At 48.7% G+C, this 16,603-nt stretch overlaps 1 protein-coding gene and 1 long non-coding RNA gene across 10 annotated transcripts in view; one reads left to right on the plus strand and one right to left on the minus strand.

Moving 5' to 3' along the window:
- Window positions 1-10,109, minus strand: part of NCOA1 (nuclear receptor coactivator 1) — a 157,588-nt gene extending 147,479 nt beyond the window's left edge. For 4 of the 7 annotated variants that reach the window (XM_085218252.1, XM_085218247.1, XM_085218245.1 and 1 more), the window contains exon 1: window positions 9,813-10,109. The gene's annotated coding sequence lies outside the window, so the exon portion shown is untranslated. The remainder of the gene's footprint in view (window positions 1-9,812) is intronic. The other 3 variants (XM_085218249.1, XM_085218248.1, XM_085218250.1) reach the window with 1 other exon arrangement.
- On the plus strand, window positions 8,484-16,603 carry LOC109366337 (uncharacterized). 3 transcript variants are annotated; one of them, XR_014881700.1, is made up of 4 exons: window positions 8,484-9,235; window positions 11,868-12,005; window positions 14,385-14,463; window positions 15,695-16,603. It is a non-coding gene; the product is annotated as an uncharacterized LOC109366337 (long non-coding RNA). The 3 variants fall into 3 exon arrangements; XR_004159024.2 differs by having other exon boundaries at window positions 8,485-9,235; window positions 14,385-16,603; XR_004159021.2 differs by lacking the exon at window positions 8,484-9,235 and adding an exon at window positions 10,289-11,343 and having other exon boundaries at window positions 14,385-16,603.

A 16,603-nucleotide genomic window follows, 5' to 3' on the forward strand; every position in this document is an offset into this window, starting at 1 on the left:
CAGGATGTAAAACACACGCTTATCTCCCAACTGATGGCATTTGAACAGCTTGAAGCAAACTCAGCTCCTCTGTCTTCGAGTAGCAGTGGTTTCCCATGCCTCACACTCTGGGAGGCCCATCAGAAGGAATCTCTTTGCAAACAAATTGAAGTCATCTAGCAGCACTGGATTAGAAGACTTAACCCAAAAGCTGAACACAGAGTCAAATGTCAGAGCTCCAAACTCCAAGTAGGACAAGCCCGTGCCAGGCTGCCACATGGCAATCCCCTCCTACCCCATGGTTTACACTCTGCAAAAGCCCTGGCAGTCCCTGGGCTTGGTTTCAGCAAACAGGAGTCCTCAGAGGAGCCCAAATTTGCAGCAAGACAACTCAAGGAGCAGATGGAGCGGTGCAATGGTGCCGGCCATGCTGCCAGACACCCAACTACAGCACCCTCCAGCACTTTCAGTATCAGTTTCTCTGGGCAGCAAACCAATGGGCACTACAGAAGGAAAATATTTCCAGGCAAGTATGCTTTGTTTTTTTGGTGGTTTTAATTTTTGATGGCTGTGCTGTGCGTTTTCCTCTTGCTCTCCAAATCTCTGCAATGAAACTTCAATCTTGTTTAAGCAGATTTGTTTGAACTGTTTTTACAAACCTCAGAAAGTTTATTTCCAGCCTGCCAGTTGCACACGAACCGTATAAATTACCCGGCATAGGTATTTTCCAGCATCCAAAGGAAATCCAAGAGTCCAAGCACGCTTCTTGTTTTTAAAATACCTCCTTAAAAAGCCTTCAGGAGTTATTTAATGCTGTTTTCAAGAAGCCCGTGGTATCTCTGTAATCACACATTCTGTGGCAAGAGTCCGAAGGCAGGAATCCGGCTCTGCTCGCACGTAGCACCACGCACACCTACCAGTGAGTCAACAAGCACAGGGACCAGCAGGGCTGCTCGAAATTGGAAATGAAAGTGGATGGGTTTGGGAGGCCAGCAGCTGTGGTTTGCTTCTGCTTTTTTCAGCAGTGCACACACACATACACACACACACACACACACACACACACACCCCAGCCAAGGGGGTGTTCAGCTCTGGGACCCCAACACAAGAAGGATGTGGATCTGTTGGAGCAGGAGGCTCAGAGGTTGCAGAGCTCTCCTATGGGGATAGGCTGAGAGCTATGGTGTTCAGACTGAAGGGTCTGAGGAGACCTCGTTGCAGCCTTATGCGGCCAACAGGGACTCTTTGTCAGGGGGTGCGGTGACAGCGTGATGGCTTTAAACTAAAAAAAGATGGGTTTAGGTTAGATGATAGGAAGAAATTGTTTGCAGTGAGGGCAAGAAAGCGCTGGCACTGCTGACCAGGGAAGTGTGGGTGCCTCATCTGTGGCAGTGCCCAAGGCCAGGTTGGATGGGGCTTTGGGCACAAGGTTGGGTGGAATTTAGCGTCCCTTCCAAATCAAACCACCCTACCTAGGACTTTGAGATTCTACACCCCAAAACAAGGACCCTGGTGCTACCCCAACCCCATCTCAGGAACACACATCCCATCTCCACAAACACTGATGTTACAGCTCTGTAATGGGAGCCCACCTACACCAAGGGTCCTACAATACTTTCGTGCTCCTACTTTGCCTCTGGATTTAACACCTTCACATCACAAAATGCCCCATTTTGATTCTATAGAATCATAGAATGATTAAAGTTGGACTTTTTAGATCACCTAGTCCAGCCATCCACCTACCATCAATATTGCCCATCACTCAGGTCCCCACAGTTCTGACACATCCCCATGGCTCTGGAACACCTCCAGGTTTGGTGACCCCACCACCTCCCTGAGCAGATGTGCCACTGCATCACTGCTGTTTACAAGAAGAAATGTTTCCTAATATCCAACCTGAACCTCTCTTGGCACAACTTGAGGCCATCACCTCTCATCCTATCACTGTTACCCCAGAGAAGAGGCCACGTACCACCAACCAGCACGCACTCATGCCACAGTATGGGAATCCCTGCTGCAAGGAGCAAGGGCTGCCAGACCTGTCAGCAGGAGCCAGGCCTGAGGGCTGCTGGCACGCTCTGGGAAAGTTGCACCCAATTTCATAAATTCACATCTACAAGCAGAGTAGCCGAGCGCTCTGGGTACTTGAGAACAACCTGTCAAGTGTCATTTACCTCTCACAAACACCCTGCTCCTTGGGCAAATCATTCAATCTCTGCTGTTCTGTTTTATTCACCTGAGAAATGGGAGTAAAAAAGGGGATCATGTATTTTTGTCTTGCAGGGGCATTACAAATGTAGCCAATGCACATGAGATGCTCGTATCAGAAATTAACAGCAGAAAGCAGCTTATCATCTAAAAACATTAGAAGAAAATTAAGCAGGTTGCAAAATCAAGCACTAAAAATTATAGAGTCAGAGATTTATGCTCATCTGTGCAACGTTAATCCGTTCCACTTTGCCAGTCCAACCCATACAGTGAGGAGCATCTATGGAAAAATATCGTGTGGCTACAAAATTGTAATTACAGCTGCATCTGTTTTTCCTAACTTCAGAGTGTGCAGCGTTACAAACTAGGTGGTTTTCTGATATAATGACACTTGCCAGATTTGGGGTCTAGGCTGCAAAAGCAAATTGGGTTCTTTGTTTTGTGGGTTTGTTTTTTTTTTTTGCTATATTACTTGTCTAAACATAATTAATTTACAGAAGAACCAGAGAACCATATGAAATCATCACATCGTGCCACATGACAGATCTAATTAATACAATCTAGGGAATTCCTTTGTTTTTACTGAATATGAAAAATAAACTAATCAAATCACCTTTTTCCTATTTTTTTTCCATACAGCAAGCTTTGTATATACAATATTGTTTCTGCTTCCAACAACAACAAAAGTGTAAAATCAAGCCAAGCGCCATTTTCAGTGACATTTCTGAATTCATTAAAGCCTTTTATTTATTTTGGGCCTTCAAAGGGATTATCGTCACTGCATCTTCAAAAAACAGAACTTGATGCCAACGCTGTCAAGTTTGGGTAAACTGCTTTAAAGGTTAAGGACATAACCACTCATCAGCTGTCAGTGGTGCTGGGATCCTGTTGTGCTCAAGGGATGTCCATGCAGAACACATTCTGATTACACCAAAATATGGATCTGAGAATACAGTTGCACACACCCAGGAAAGATTCAGAGAATCATATCACAGAATCATAGGATGGCCTGGAAAAGGACCACAATGCTCATCTATTTTCAACCCCCTGCTATGTGCAGGTCGCCAACCAGCAGACCAGGCTGCCCAGAGCCACATCCAGCCTGGCCTTGAATGCCTGCAGGGATGGGGCATCCACACAACATTCACCTGTGAGTATTTTACAAAGAACACTTAAAAATGACCTCTGTGGAAAAACAACGCATGGACACTACGATGGGAAAGGCACTGATTGGGAAAGAAGGCGTGCAAACAGTATAAACACAAAGTGTGCTCTAAAAAGCTGGATTCTCATAACCTTAATTTAAAAGAGAGGAGCTGCTTGCTGCCAAGCCAGTTCCAGTCCTTATTCCTAACCAGTGAGTCACAGAACACGGTGCTTCACCTGATCCTTCACTTCTTCCATACACCAGAGTTCTTCAAATGACATTTGGAGAGATTTCACACACCAAATCCATTCCAGGAAAGTCTAACTCTTCATACACAGAAAATGAGGCTTCACACTGATTGCACTCCAGTGCACACTGGGACTTCGTGCTCAACTTTGCAGTAAGTTGAGCTCTGAAACGCTCCAGTTTGGCACTTTGCAGCATTATGCACACAGCTCCTCACTATTCAGCTTGAACACACAAGTCATACAAGGATGCAGCACAACCTACTGGGTTCAACCCTTTGAAAGGGTAGATAACAGCAGGACAAGGGAAAATGGCTTTAAGTTGAAGGGGGAAAGATTTAGGTTGGATGTCAGGGGGAACTTTATCAGTGAGAGGGTGGTGAGGTGCTGGAACAGCTGCCCAGAGAGGCTGTGGATGCCCCGTCCATCCCTGGAGGTGTTCAAGGCCAGGTTGGATGGGGCCCTGGGCAGCCTGGGCTGCTCTGAAATGTGGAGGTTGGTGGCCCTGCATGTGGCAGGGGGTTGGAGCTTCATGATCCTTGAGGTTCCTTCCAACCCTGGCCATTCTATGACTCTATCATAACTGTTTCTACTACAAATATTTCCAGACCACCCTAAAACCCTACTACAGCATCTCCCACCATCACAAGACACATGTCTGGGCTTCAGCCCTCTGCTGAGCACAACTCAGAACACAGAGGCAGCCTGGGGGACTCATCCTGCAAAGTTCTGCTGCAAATCTCAGCTCAACCCCCAGAGATCAGCAGCCCCAAGGCCTCCCAGCCCACAACAGGCTGAGCTCCGCTGAGTTGTTTATTTTCAGGCACAATTTTTCCAGCACGATTTAAAATAACCGCTCACAAGCACGTGTCAAAATCCTTTTCAGGTTAAGTCAGATCTTTTTTTTTTTTTTTTTTTTTTTCCTCCTTTTAAAAAAACTTCAAAGCCAAACGCTGCGCGGCACTTCCAGTAATACGCTCATCTCTCAACTTCTTCGAGACCTTTGAAGTCTGTTGATGAAACTGGATGTAAAGTCTGAGATGGAGAGCGGAGCGCGGGCTCTGGGGGGAGGAGAGGGCAGGCAGCAGTGAGCACAGAGCTCACAAGAATGGAGAAGAAAGAGAAGAATTCCGAGCTGTGAGATTCCTCGTGCGCTCTACGTATGAATTTAATTGATTTAAAGGTCTGAAAAGCTCAGGGCTTTTCTCTATTTTTTTTTTTTTTTTAATTCAGCCCGGTTATGTCAACAGAAAAGGGAAAATAAGATAGAGAAAGATGGTCAGCTTTCATTCTTAAGCCTCCAGTGCAGAGTTTTAGTGGAAAAATTACAGTCCCCTCTTATTTTTGTATTGAAACACAGCACAGCACTGTGACACCTTGAGATGCGGCACTGCTTTGCTGTGGGCTGGCAGCTCCTTGCCCTCCCCAGGCCCTTATTTCCCAAAGACAGCATGCAAGAGACAACGCAGATGTCAGGTGTGTGACATTACCAGCACTTACCCACTCTCAGACCATTTCAAATCAAGGCAGGGCTGGGACTGCACATGTATCTCTCTATTCACAATCAAGAGCTGAACTTCACGTTTGCAAGCAAGCTGTTGATTTGTTTGGCTTTTAAACAGCCCCTCGCCCATCCCTGCGTCACAGGAATACAAGAAACGAGCCTACTTCTTTCTCTACCTGCAACACTGCTTTATTTTTTGGAGTCTTTCCATTCTGAAAATTCATAAAGGGACCCCTGGAATTTCAGACATCAAGCTAAAAAAAGGGGAGAAAAAAAATGAATCCAAAGAAACCCAGGTCTCAGCTCACTTCATAGAATATTCCATGCCATATAATTCCACATAAGCACAAAACACACATAAATAGCTGAGCACAGACGTTGTAACGATTTGTGTTCGCAAGCCAGCTGCAGGATCAGCCCTGACCGGGACACTTGTTTAAAACACAACCTGGTGCATAAGGATATTTTTTTTCCCTCTCTAGAAAAGTGCAAACACATCCAAGAACCCTTCCACTTGTCAGCTGTAAGCAGACAATTTATGGATCTTCAGAGCAAAATATGGATACCGGAGAGTTCACTGATGCAAGCCAGCAAACTGCTTTCATTTCCTGGATCACCTTCCTGCAACTCCAGCTTGCTCCATTAAATCAAGGCAAATCTCTGCATGGACACACTGGTTTAAACCTGACTGCCAGGACAGCTTACAGAGCCTAATAAACCAGTTTTAAACAGATTTAAGAATATCTGTGCAGATTTACAGACGCTGGTGCACAAATCCACGTCGTTTAGGCAGTGTGACCGTGCCAGGGTGGGGATCTGACTCCAGATGAGGATGCTCACTGCCACGTCCCTTCCCCAGAGCATCTCCCCACACTCACCCAAGGGCACCTGAGGGGAATGTCCTGCTGCTCCCTGCACCGAAATGTGCTGGAGTTGCTTCCCAGTCAATTGGGTGAGCGCATGAGAGCCCACCTGCCTCGCAGACGAAAGAGGAGGACAAATATTGCAGGATTATCAGCACAGAAGCTATTCAGCCTGCATTTTCCCTGCAGAGCGCGTTGGCTTTCGCCCAAAGCCAAGCAAAGCCTAGTTTCTAACCTACATTCCCAGCCAGGTAAATTAGTTCAGGCTTCAAGAACCTCCAAACCAGTTCAGCAGATTCCCCTTTGCAAATGACAGGAGCGCAGGTAAATGGCGTGGTGCTGACACATCCCTTACACTCAGACCAGGGCTCAGAAGCCCTTGAGTGCTTTGAGTTTTGTCCCACACCGTAGCCACAACATTTCACACGTTCACCTCTACGTGGAGATGCTGCAGCAGCGGCACAAACCTGTTCTCAAAAGGTCTGATTCACACGCAAGGCTCCGTGCATAAACTTTGGAAGTGTTTACAAGCCAGCCTTCATTTTTTACTATTGCAGCTATAGGCAAACAAACTATTCCAGATCCTGCTGCACTGGGGGAGGAGGTGAAAGCTTCCTGGCTGCTCTCACACTCGCACAAGCCCTGCAGCATGCTGCTGCAGCTCCAAGCTTCAGCACAGCCATTCATGTGGATCCTCCCCAGTCCACTTTGGCCCCAAGGGCCCCAACACACCTCGCCCCCAGTGAACACCCCCCAGCCCACTTAGGGCCTAAGAGATCCCTCCCAGTCCCAACGGATCCTACTTCAGCCCCAATGCACACTCCCCAGTCCATCTGCTGGGACTTCTGGCTGCCCTGCTGCTGCCCCATCGCAGTTCAGCTCCTCCACCTCTTGTCTTTGGTTTAAGCTGCAAGTTTTTAGAAGCAGAACCCACTTTTGCTCCATTTTTCCATTAATCCCACCCCACTGCAAACCAGGCTGGGACTGCCAGGTGCTGCAGCAATACAAACAACATATAACAAGCACTAAAAGTCGCTTGTTTGCATCTGCCAACAATTACAGTTTGTATGTAGAAGTGGGGGCCACATGCTGCTGGGTATATCACACACTACATTGGCCTTTCAGGAATACTTGATTAGAATATTTACCTGTTACTCCATGCCATTCCTGCTGAAAATCCTGTCTTTAAAGGAAAACTCCAACTTGAAAATCTATTTTGTTTTAATTCCTCCTCTTTGATCAAAGAGATAAGAGCCACGCTTCAAAGAAACACAAAGTCAACCAGGCAAAACAAGAATAACTCGTAATATAAATAGTTTCCTTAAACAAAATATACTGTTTTTCAGCTGGCAAACTATTTATGCAGGGTACAGGGTATTTATAGCAGCAACACTCACACCTTCATTTCTGACAATCCCTGCACAAGCTCATGCAAATCACCCCCCTCAGATCAGCAAGCAACGAGGTGCTGATCTCCAGCAGATCAGTTCGTTGGAAATATGCCTGTACAATTAAGCCTAGCCATCCCAGAGGCATCAAATATTTGTAAGCAGCCCACCCAAGAGCCACGCCGAGAGACCTCAGGAAAGTCAACAGAGGGCACATGTTCCCCAACGTGGACTTTTACAACGTGAGAATGACAGCGATACGACTCCAATAAACCCTGAGTGGAAGTGTATGACTAATTTTACGAATTAGTCACGCAATTGTGAGCATGTGTCTTAGCATTATCAGAGGGCAAGGCTCGGGGAAAACATGAGCACTACAATCAAAGTGAGTAAGATGCAAAGGCCTTCTGCCTCCCCAGCCCCCTGCTCCCCTCCTGGGATGCCTGTTTGTTTTGGAAGCGGGCATTTGTGCTGCCATACTGTTTGGCAACATCTTCCAAACAGCAGATACCCATCTTGAGCAAATAAGTTGAGATTTCACATTTCATCATGCCCGTCGGCTGTGAGCCAGGTAGGGTGCTGCCAAAGTTACTACTGTTTATTATCTACCATTGAGAGCAGTTTGTCCCTTGAAGTGGCAACTTAAACTTTAATCAGTTTCACGAAACAGAGCTGAAGGGCTTTGCCACTTCCTGGGCTGCCCAGCACATGTGTGGCTTTAACTCTCCCTTTTGTGGCTTTACAATGTTTCCCTGAGCAAAAGGCCTGGGTATACAGCTATCTATGCACCACTACACAGCTCCATACTAAGATACACTTTTTACTTTCACTTACACAAGAGCAAGCTGACCTTTAGAGAGTGTATATAGTTACGGAGGCAAAAAAGCACAGCCTCTGATCTGCAGTGGGATGGCACATCTCTACAGAAGTCAACAGAGCATCTTTCTTTCTCATGTAAGTTTATCGACCCAGAGAAGGGTGGGTGCCCCATCCCTGGAGGTGCACAAGGCCACAGATGGGCCTGAGCAGCCCGAGCTGGTGGAGACACCCAGCTCATGATGGAGGATGGGGGGCTGTAAAGTCCCTTCCAACCCGAGCCATGCTACGATTCTATCACCTTGCAACTGGAACATGTCAGGTGTATCACTCTTTCATTCATATATAACATACATACACACACACATGCAAATTTCCTACACACACACGTATATCCTGCCAGCCCACGCTAACCAGGACCATTTTTTAGCCCCGACCAGCAACACAAAGAGCTGAGCCCTGAGCCGGGCTGAAGAACATGCAGGCACCACCCACTCCAGCCCAAATTTCCAGTGACAATCCACTTTGCTGTGTCACTCTTTTATTTATTATTATTCTTCTTTTTAGGCTGTGCCATATTTGAGAAGCGAAAATCCAAATCCCTACCGCCGACTGATCGAACTTCCAATGGAAGCGAGCAGAACCCAACTGGAATCACCACCTTCCTGCCTCCAAACCGCGCTCCACTGGGCGCACAACAACCGCAGGAGCATCGCACCGCCGTGACCCACTTCTTACTGCCGAAAGGTCAGAGCACACCTCGGAAACAGAGGGATTTCGGCACATCTAACAGCCGACGTCGGAAGGAAGGAAGCAGCTTTTCCGCAACAGATTTTCTACCGCTAAATGTCACATGCCAGCAGGCAGTTCTCTCCCCCCCCCCCACCCCGCACACAGCGCTGCAGGGTCACTCATTGCACTCGTGGGAGAGAGACGGAGCACAGCGAGGACCCAAAACTTGGGGCACGCCACATCTCCTCCAACGACCAGCACCATTTCTCACCCGCGGAACCCTAAAAGAAATCGGAAAGCACACGGCTTCTTTCCAACCCCTCCAACTGTCAGTGTTCAACTTGCAGCTGGAGGTGGGTCACCGGGGAGGGGGTGGGGGACTGGGGTGGGAGGGGGTGCAGCGTGCAAACAAAGAGCTGTCACCGTGTCACCACCGCCCCGTCACCGTGCCACCAGCGCCGTGTCACCGTGCCACCAGCCCCGGGGGCGGCAGGCCCGCACTCAGCCTTCAGCCATCTTCCCCAGGCTTCCGAGGGGCTGCGCAGAAGTGGGGGGAGTGGGGGGGATGAGGATGAGGATGGGAGGGAGCGCTGCTTTTCCTCACTTTATTCCATCCATTTTCAACATTTAAATATGATTTTAAAAAGAAAGAAGGAGAAGGGATGGGGGATGTTTAGGCCCCGCAGCGCTCGACCCGCGGATCTTCCCCCTCCACCCCCTCGTTCTCCCTCCCTCTCCCCGAGGAAGGGTCGCGGTTCGCACACGGAGGGGCACCTCGCTCCGCCCGCCGCCATGGCAGCCCCGGGCCGCCCCGTGCCCGCCCCCGCCGTGACAGCTGCGCCTCCCCGCGGGCCTGGGGCTGCCCCCGGGGCCCGACACACCCCCACCTCCCTCCTTCCCTCCTCCCCGTTCCCCCGTGCGCTCACCCACCTGCCGCCGCCCGGCTGACAGCCGCTCCTCTCCGTTCCCCCCCCACCCCGGCTCCGCGGGCTCAGGGCCGCCGCGTTCAAACGGGCGACAGCGACTCCCCCGGCCGGAGGCGGGCGGCGGGGCGGCCCGGGGGGAGACCGCCGCGAGCGATGAGCGATGAGAAGAGGACGAGGACGAGGAGGCGGCGGGCGCTGCTGGGGCCCCGGTTCCCGCTGCGGGGCTCCCGGGCACCCGGGGCCCCCTGCCTGGGCGGCGCGGCGCGGCTGCGGGGCTCCGGCTCTGCTCGCCGCGATCCCTCCCGGCGGGACGGGGCGGAGCCGGGGACGAGGACGAGGGGGCGGTGTCGGAGGAGGCCTAACCCCAACCCTCCTCCTCCTCCTCCTCCTACTCCTCTCAGCCGCCATCTTCCCTCCTCCCCCCTTACTCCTCCCTCTCCGCCGCCTCCCGCTGCGGCGCGGCGGTGCTCGGGCTGTGGGGCAGCGGAGGGGCCGGGCTCAGGCTGCCGGCCGCCATCGTTCCCCCTCCCCGCTCCCCCCACACGGCGCGAGGCCGCAGCAGCGGGAGGGGGAAGGGGGCGGCGGGCGCCATCTTGGCAGCGGGGGGGGCGGGCCTGGCGCCGCGGGGGGGCCGTGCCGGAGCCGCGGGCAGCGCGGCCCTGCCGTCACCTCAGCGCGGAGTGACACGCGAGTGCCGCCGTGGGGACCTGCTGCTCAGCCCGTTCTCCGCGTTCCCACCTCGCATTGAGGCCTCGCGGAGGCACGGGGTTGCTTCAGCAGCGTTTGTTTGCACCAGAAGTTGCACCCACCAGGTTTCGTTTCCCAACGTTGCAATGCTCATCGAATCAACCAGGCTGGAAAAGAGCTCTGAGATCCCCAACCCCACGTGCCCAGCCCTCGGTGCCACATCTCCACACTGAACACCTCCAGGTTTGGTGACCCCACCACCTCCCTGTGCAGCTGTGCCTCTGCAGCACCGCTCTTTCTGAGAAGAAATTGTTCCTAATATCCAACCTGAACCTCTCCTGGTGCAACTTCTGGCCATCACCTCTCATTCTATCACTGTTATTTAGGAGCAGATGCTGACCTCCACCTCACCACAGCCTCCTTTCAGGATCTATAGGAGCAATGAGGTCTCCCCTGAGCTCTGCTCCAGTCTGACCCATCCCAGCTCCCTCAGTCTCTCCCTGTCACACTTGTGCTCCAGATCCTCCCCAGAATCATTAAGGTTGGAAAAGACCTCTCAGATCACCACATCCCTCTCCTCTGAGGCACCAGAACTTCTGGCAGTTGTCTCAGATGGGCACCAAAGCCAAACATTCAGAAGAAAGCAGCGTGTGGCAGCCGTCCCGTGCGGAGTGACCGCTGCTTGCTGTCCTCACCCACATGTTCTGCCATTTCCACAGAAAGCTGCTGCAAGTGGAACAGCCACGCTTGCTCTATGAACTGTTTTATCGCATCCCGGCTGTATCTCGTTACATTATTCATCGTCTCTGTGGAGCTGTGAAATCCCCAAACACCTTATGTGTCACGAGGTAAAACAGCTCAATGGGTTGAATGGTTAAAATAAGCCTGAGCTTCAGGTGGCTCATTCTTTTCCGTGGGGGCTCTTTATTCCTCTGGGGCTTGAGAGAGCATTTGTTACAGCAGAACAAATCGGCCCTGAAAGGCCCAGCCAAACACACGAGATTACACATCTACCCGCACCATCTGAATGTTGTCTTCCTTGGAAACCTGCGTCTTTGAGGGGGATCCACGCAGTTACCTCTCTGCTCTCCAAAAAGGAAAGCCCCGCGGATGTATTTCATAACTGCCTCCTTTATCTCTGGGACGGGCAGGTTGAGCTTGAGTTAACCCTTTGGCAGGCGGAAGGCATGGGGACAGTGATGGTGGGCATGCTGATTGTTTTCCCTTATTTGGGGATCAAGAAGGTTTCTCCTGGGCTGTTATTCCAGCATGGTTAACTGCATTTGTCAATAAAATGGCGTATATTTTGCCCATCTTCACCTAGGCAAACTGTTGATTAACTTTATATATATGTATATATTCATCTATAAAGGATTTCAGGCTCGTGTGCGTGAACAAAAGCACTGAAACAAGTGAGAAAGCAGCAGAGAAGCAATCCAAAGAAGAGCAGTGACCTGCAATCATACACCCAGAACAAATCCTCTGCTGCGGAACTCACGCTGTCTGCAAGGTAACGAAGGAACATTAAGGATTCTCCTTTAATTGCATACTTAGTAGGGGCTGGGGCAACGCTCTGCGCCGCTGCATGCTGCTGCATGACCCTTTGTTGCAACACATCTAGGTGGAAGTGCTAATAGATTCCTTCTGGTCCTGCTCTCTTTGTGACAGCAGCGAGGGAGGAAGCTGTGCAAGTCCCCAAGTTCTGCGAGCTGCCAGCTCTGCACTGCCTCTGCAGGCTATGCCCACTTTGCCTTTACTCAGGCAGAAAATGCTCAGCCTTCACCGCTAACACAAAGTCATAGGGTTTGATGTTAGGATATTTCCTTCCACAAATCCCTTACGAGAACATAGCTATGAGCTAATCTCAGGCAGGAGGGGCATTTTAAGTTTTCGGTGATATTAACACCGAGAAGTAAAAAACCATTTTTATTACTTTAATCTGCAAGTTAATTTTTAAATGGAATGCGGGTACAAACAATGCCATTTTTAAGTACATTACAGTGTTGTCAGGCTGTGACAATTTAAATGAATGAGACTTCAAAACGTATTATAAAAAAGATTAAATGTCTCATTCGAATACACATGGCAAAAATGAAATCCATCAGTAAAATGAAATAATTATTTTAAAACTGCCTGGAATTAAATACAAAACAAAGCCCCCCTCCCACCAAGTAATTGAAGCTGTGGTGGGTGAGACTTTATCTGAGAGCAGTTTTAATTTCCAGCTGACTGCAAATGACAAATAATTTACTGTTGCGAGATCTTTCTCACCTGAGCACTTTATAAAACACGGTGATATGATTATCTTCATTTTATATTTACAAAGTGGTGTTTAAGAGGCTTAAGTGGAGGTCAAGCAGCAAGTAAGGAATTGTGGGATCACCAGCCAAAACAGCACTGAGGTTTTCTGGTTGCCCTGGTCCCTGTTGCATGGTGTCACCAATAGTCCAGTTTTGCACATCACTCAGTTGGGCTAAAGGCCATTTTCAGGTTGCAGTTCAATTTATGAAGCAGCTCTGTCACATTGGATATCAGGAAAAAAATTCTTCTCCACAAGAGTGATGATGCAGTGGCACAGCTGCCCAGGGAGGTGGTGGCGTCACCATCCCTGGGGGTGTTCCAGAACCGTGGGGATGTGGCACTGAGGGACACAGTGGGCAGTGGGCATGGAGGGGTGGGGTTGGATTGGGTGATTTAGAGCTCTTTTACAATTTTCATGATTCTATCACAGAATCATAGAATCATAGGATGGCCTGGATTGCAAAGAACCACAATGCTCATCCAGTTCCAACCCCCTGCTATGTGCAGGTCACCAACCAGCAGACCAGGCTGCCCAGAGCCACATCCAGCCTGGCCTTGAATGCCTCCAGGGATGGGGCATCCACAGCCTCCTTGGGCAACCTGTTCCAGTGCCTCACCACCCTCTGGATGAAAAACTTCCTCCTAAGATCTAACCTAAACCTCTCCTGTCTCAGTTTAAAACCATTCCCCCTTCTCCTATCGCTATCCACCCTCTGTGATTCTATTTTAAGAGATTCTTGTAATCCACAAGTAGCCAGTGTATAGTCATTAAGAAGGTAACGTTAATAGTATTGAGTCCTTTAAAGCTTCTTGGCCATATTCAGCACAGTAATAAGTAATTCCTTTGATGATAGTATTGTGTCCACTTGTTGTGAGCATGCTTCCTTAGAAGTGTACGTGCCTTCTGAATTTGGGCTTGATTCTGTTCCATGCTGAGCCCTTGATGAATGTGGAGCTCTTCACCTTACTTATCCGTTAAAGATGTCACAGAAATGTTATAATCAGTCTAACTGAGGGTTAAGAATGCTGGGTGTGGCAGCATCAGAAGGCACAAATGGCAGAAGGTTACAGGAATGGCATTTGGTGGTGGCATCCAGACAAGCAGGTCATTGCAGTACAGGTGTACCTGTGCTCACAGGGATGGCCTCTCCATGGAGTGAAGCAGCACTGCTGGCTGCTTCCAGTGGAGGAATAAGTGAGACCTGAGGATGGATACCCCTTGTCCTCCAGCTCATCCCAATGGGAGGCAAAGTCCTGGCTAGAACTTGGCCCTTCTGAGCCTAGGAGTGTGAGAATACCATAGAATCATTTGAGTTGGAAGGGACCCTTAAAGGTCATCTGGTTCAAATCCCCTGCACTGAACAGGGACACCCACAGCTCCATCAGTGCTCAGAGCCCCATCTAGCCTGACCTTGGCCGTCTGCAGGGACAGGACTTCCACCATATCTCTGGGCAATCTGTGCCCTATCTTGACTGTAAAAAAACTTCTTCCTTGTATCCAATCTAAATCTCCCCTCTTTGAGTTTGAAACCATTTCCCTTTGTCCTATCAGTATGACTGAAAACAGCTTTTTCTCCTCTTTTCTAAGGTCTCTGCAGGTGCACTGCGCTGTTGCTGCCACAGTGCACCATCATTTCCTGTGTGACAGTCTTTAAGACCACCACAAGGTGTGAAAGTTTCGGGTTTTTCTCAGCAGAGAATGCACTTTGCTAACACAAAACCCCATGCCAAGAGCTAGACATTTTAACACACTGATTTAACCCCTTTTTGATACGTCTTATTTACAAAACATTGCAACAACACCGTAGCCAAAACGAACACACAAGCCCACGAAGGTTAATTGGTGGTTGCACGTGCAGACACCTCCTAAGCCCATGCAGTTGATGGAAGCACCTTGGCCTGGATGCACACCGCAGGGCTCGCAGCACGCTGGGAGGAAATCCTTCCCGGGATGGTTGGAGGCAGTGCCTGCTCCCAGCACCACTCGGGGAAGCCTTAATGAAAAGCAGCTCATCAGCAGTTACGTAACCTAATGATAATCCGGCTCAGGCCAGGCAATGCTTAAAGCCACAGCGTCTCTCTGCTGTGACCTATTTTATGCTCAGTGCGAGGGCAAAAGTATGCGGTGCGTAACTTCGCTGGGTCTCGTAGGTCGAGTCATTGCCTGTCGGTAGGAAAGCCCCTCGCATGCATTTCTTCTGCTTTTTGGATGCGAAGAGACCACTCTGGGTTTGTCAGTGGCTTTTTATGGCATTGGTTCCAGGCACAGGCACAGCACAGAGCAAATTGTAAACAATTAGAAGGAAAACACTTAATGTTCCGCAGGAAACTCGGAGTGCTTTTAATTTTAGCTTCAGAAGCTGCAGAGGGTCTGGGGGTATCTCACAAAGCACTCCTAATGCTGTGTCGAACCGCACAGAAAGCTTTTGTGTTTTTATTAGACCTCAGAGACCAAAAATGTATGCTTCCACATTCCAGGGTCATATTTACATTTGACTTAAGAAATTCATTACGACTGCGCTGGCATAACTGAGACACACAAGTGGGCAGCCCCCGCCGCTGTTTTTTACCTCTCAGTCTACAGAAATATCAACAAGAGATTAAAGGCAGAGATGTTGATTCAGATCTCAGCATTTAATCTGACCACAGATGGTGTCAAAGAGGGACAGCCATGCAAAATAGCAACAGATTTTTTCCTAAACAATCACTTTTTTGTTTAACAGAGAGCATGTCGCCCAATTTAAAATGTAGAGGAAATCTCAGTTTTCTACAATCCTCCTCCGAGAGAGCTTTGAGGTGTTATGAATGGGCTGATTTCTGTTAATGATTAATAACGTGTTTATATTTCTCTGCTTAACTAAAGTTATTATTGTAACTATTATTAATTCCTATCTTCAGTAGGGTAAATATGCCATTCCTCATGACGCCGGACAAGTTAATGACACAGCTGTTTGCAGAAAGGAGGTTGTAACATTGAGCTGAGCAGAAGAAATACTGCCTGTTATGTGTAGGTATAATCATTTTAGAAGACATGCTGACACAGAACCTCGTGGATTTGGCATCAGTGATGCCAAGACTCTGTATTTACTACCATAGGGAATACCAGGCTTTGCAAAAATCTATTACCAGGCGTAGTACTCAGTGCCAATGGATTCCTGCAGCAGGTTGTTGCTCAGTGAATTTTTAGAAGCTGATCCTTAATGCCTGATATTAGGCAGCTTCAAATCAGAAATAAAATTGCTTTGAAAAAGATTTACAGAAGTTCACACTGGTAGAGATATTGCTTGACGTTTAAAAGGAAAAATAATAAGATTGCGATTGTATTTGTTGACATTTGGAACATCTTCCTGTGGAGCTTATAACCAAAACATGGCTACATTGTACTTGTGTTTCAGAAACAGAAAGTGGAACTAAATGCAATTTATTAAAATAGTGTGGCTGATTATAAACTCTAAAGGGAAATCAAGTAACCTCATTTCTTTATCTCATCTGAGCAAAAGGCTAAAACGTGGGGGTGGGGAGATGCACTTCTTCAGTTTTAGTCCTCTCAAGTGTTACTAATCACGGAAGTACAAAATACTTTAAAATGCCTTTTTAAAAATCTTCAGAGCCCTACAGAATGGGCTTCAATCAGAAGCTGAGGTGGTGTTTCTGGGTGACTGAGGGCTGAAAGGTAAGGGCTAAGCAGCTCCTTCCTGCACAGCCAGAGCACTGGGCTAATTGGCTAACACTGAAAATAAAACAGTATTTTCTTCTTCCTTCCCGAAAGGATTTTTATTTGTTGCTGACTTTATGGTGTAAAAATTA

The sequence above is a fragment of the Meleagris gallopavo genome, chromosome 2 (assembly GCF_905368555.1).
Source record: "Meleagris gallopavo chromosome 2, MGAL_WU_HG_1.1, whole genome shotgun sequence".
Taxonomy (NCBI): Eukaryota; Metazoa; Chordata; class Aves; order Galliformes; family Phasianidae; genus Meleagris; species Meleagris gallopavo.